The 3,616-nt window shown below is 44.2% G+C and overlaps 1 pseudogene; it reads right to left on the bottom strand.

Annotated features, from left to right (window-relative positions):
• Positions 1-751: 751 nt before the first annotated feature.
• Positions 752-3,616, bottom strand: part of LOC103748028 — a 131,907-nt pseudogene continuing 129,042 nt past the window's right edge.

Genomic DNA, 3,616 nt, shown 5'->3' with positions numbered 1-3,616 from the left:
CTTGCAGAAGACCTGGGTTTGAACCCCAGCACCCACATGGCAGCTAACAACATTCGTAACTCCAATTCCAGGGGATTTGACCCCTCTTCTGGCTTCCAAGGGCACTGCACAACATGCATGGGTGCATTTACATACGTGCAGGCATAACACTCATACACATAAAAATAAATTATTAAAAAGTTTTTTTAAAAAGCTTTCTTTGAAGAACTTTGCTGAGATAATAGTTCAAAAACCCACCAAAGTCCTATATAAACTATGAAGACAGTGAAGTGTGACTCTTCTGGGGTGTGTCTTAACTGTCTTTCCAAGTACCTCTTTCTCTTAAGCCTCATGCTTAAAGTCTATATTTAAATATCTTTAATAAAATCCCAATCTTGCTTCATATTTCATAATGCTGAAACTCTTTTTTAACACTGTTCACACCTATATTCCAAGTTTGGAAAATGCACATTTGCAAGCAGCAATACAAAAGTATTCATGAAGAATGCATAATTTCTGAAAATTATAAAGCATTCCTGCTATCAATACATTCCTAAACACAAAACTGACTAACATATTTGTTACTTCTGTGTAGCGAGAGAAGTTCATTTTCAAAACAGATAAAATTCAGTCTTTAGGTGTGAATGGTATAAATGGCAGTCTTTCTTTTCTTTTTTTTTTTTTAAATTCCTTACTTGTTTGGGATCCTTAAGCATGCAAAAGCTTTAAAGGAGGGTCCGAAAAGGAACCAGGGTTGCATTGTGGCATCCATTTAGGCCTGAGCTGGGAATGCTTCTGGGTTATCTACATCAGGAGGAGATGCACTTGACATCCTGCTGCCAGGGTTTAGGCGTTCATCACGCCCACGTCCCCCATGTCCTCCCCCGCTACCACGTCCTGGATGGCTTAAGTCTCCAAAATTGATCTCCAGTTGAGACGTTATATCATCTGCGGGCTTTGGAAATGATGGTCCATAACTGAATCTTCAGCATGAGCCTTTTCACCGTTTGATTCATGAAGAACAAATCCCTTCTCCCTCTGTCCACCAGCACCTTCATCTGGCTTTTGGATATTAAATTCTACTTTTGCTCTGTCTTTATGTTGAATAGCTTTCCAGTCATCCAAAGTCATCTCTTTTGGCCCCTCTTCCTTAACCTCTCCAACCACATTCTCCTTATTTTCCGTATCTGCCCCTGGATGTTTTCACTTTCAGATGTTTCCTCAGTCACATCTGACTGATCCAAGTCGCTGCAATTATACAATCTTTGTTTCTGAATGTATTTTGGAAACTGTTAATTCATCTTTGACTGCTCCCTGGAGCGAGATCAGCTGCCTGCACATTTGTCCTCATGCTTCAGGCTGCCATAATGTGAAAATGAAGATCATCACTTCCAATGTACCTATCAAATTCACCTTTGCAATGAGATTCAAATCCATCTTCTCGGCCCATTCTACGTCCATGGCCTCAACCCCTTCGAAGACCACCACAGCCACGAATTGGCCATCATCAATCAGTCTATCCACTGAAAATTCACCTCCTTCACCCTTTTGTTCACGTGGCTTTATCAAATCTTCTCTCATGAGGTGGCCACCTTTCTGGTCTTCTGTCAATTATTTTTCCTTTACCCTGAAGTTGTGGGTCAGGTCTTCTTCCACCTCACTTATTCCTTCTTTCTTAAGCACCACTGGTGGCTGCATCTCCTCTTTCTTGTCAGCTACTCCACACTGTCCAGCAGGTTCTTGGGGTCTTTCTGTAGCTCTTTATGCAAATGTTTGCCGTTCACCTTGGAGTTGCTCTGGGTCTGGGCCTGAGCCAAGCTCTTGGCCCCAGTCCAATTTGCCATCCAAGAACTCACTGAATCTGTTGGTGACCATGATGCAAAGCCTTCCTGGAGGTGCCCAGGCATGATGGTGGCTTGGTACACGTTCCTCCATGGACTGAAGCAGGCTGCCACAAGCACCTGCTTCAGCTCTTCCCTGTAATTCTTTTCTATATCAAAACCACAAACCCCAGTTTGGCCTGAGTTGAGGTTCCTAAAAACTGGAGAATTCCTGAGGCTGCTGTAGGCAACAGAAAATGCCTCCTTCCAATCATCTTTGACAGAACAAGGTAGGCTTTGGTTCTGGCCTCCATAGGGCACTGATGTCTTGTTAGGACAAGCCCCTAGGGCTTCTAGCTCCACTGCCTAGTGACAGTTAAAACACAGCTGATTGTAGCTCCCAGTGCATACTTTACATTTAAAACGAGAAAATAAACATGGATGCCTTGTTCATAGTGGCATGCTCACACCCTACTTTTGGTTTATTAAGGATTTGGGCCTTATTCTGATCTCTATTGCATATCTTTAAACAAAATTTATTATTGTTCACTTTTTGTTTGTTTTGGGCTGTTTTCTTTTTGGGGACAAGGTCTCCCTGTAGCCCCAGCTGGTCTGGAATTTGCTATGCAGACCAGGATGGCCTCCATCTCACAGGGATCTGCCTGTCTCTGCTTCCCAAGTGCTGGGATTAAAGGCTTGTGCCACCACACCCAATCAAAGCATTTTAGAAAAGAGACTATTTTTTGGTTTTTTTCTCTTCCTTTTAAAAAAAAATTATTTATTTAATAACCACATGATTAGAAGAAGCATTTCATTACAGCATTAACAACTTTTAACTGAAAACACATCTCACTATGTAGCCTATAGGCCAGGAGGGCCTTGAATTGATGATCCCTCCTGCATCAGCTGCCTGAGTGCTGGGATTACAGGTTTAAGCCACCATGCCTAGAATTGGATGGAAATTCACTTTTGAAAGGGAGTAGCCCCAGAGTTCCATGGTACCTAGCACAATTTCTTCTTCATCATTGGTTAGTGAGGGAAACTACCAGAACATCCCATGAATGGAAGGGCAAGCAAGAGCATGAGTGAGGTACTAACATCAGGAGATGAGAGGGCCTGTCAGTCTTCCACACACACAGTGGTGATGGGCTGTCCAGACCACTCATTTCAAGAGCAACATGCACCCTTTGCATCCCTGGGCAGCACAGCACAGCCACCAGCTTCCTGGTGCCAGCATCTTCTGAGTAAGTCCCATAGTGCCCATCACGCCTTGACTCCCCCAGCCTCATTCACCCCATCTCTCCTCCTAGCCTGGGTACTGGCATATTTCTTGTGTTGGCACCCCAGACTCCTGGACTGACCTCTTGGCCCAGAATCCCCACTGTTCCCTGATCCTTTGCATCCAGACCAACCCAATTCCTCCAAGCAGACCCAGAAGCCCTCAGGACCATTTCCCATCCCCACCTCCCTTTGCATCCCTGGGTGGCACAGCCACTGGCTTCCTGAGACCAGTATCTTTCCTAGGCCCTGCTCCCAGGCCAGCTCTGAACCCAAATTCCTGAGGTTACCATCTTACCTGGAGGGATCCAGATCTTAGGAGAAAACCTGAGAGCATCTGATCCTCATCTGACTTGGGCCTCTGTGGGAACTCCCAAAGACAAAAGCAATTAGGTCACTCCAATATAAAATCAAAAGAGAGAATCTGAAGCCTTGACCAACCAGCTTTTCATGCCCAACAATAAACCACAAAGGCACATAAAGTTTACAAAAAGAAGCAGATCTAAACTCAACAAAAGAAGGCTTGAGTCACCCAGAAG

Source organism: Nannospalax galili, unplaced genomic scaffold (assembly GCF_000622305.1).
Source record: "Nannospalax galili isolate Female #2095 unplaced genomic scaffold, S.galili_v1.0 scaffold43, whole genome shotgun sequence".
NCBI lineage: Eukaryota > Metazoa > Chordata > Mammalia > Rodentia > Spalacidae > Nannospalax > Nannospalax galili.
Note: the sequence above shows the minus strand (reverse complement) of the source record. Positions and strands in the feature narration are given on the sequence as shown.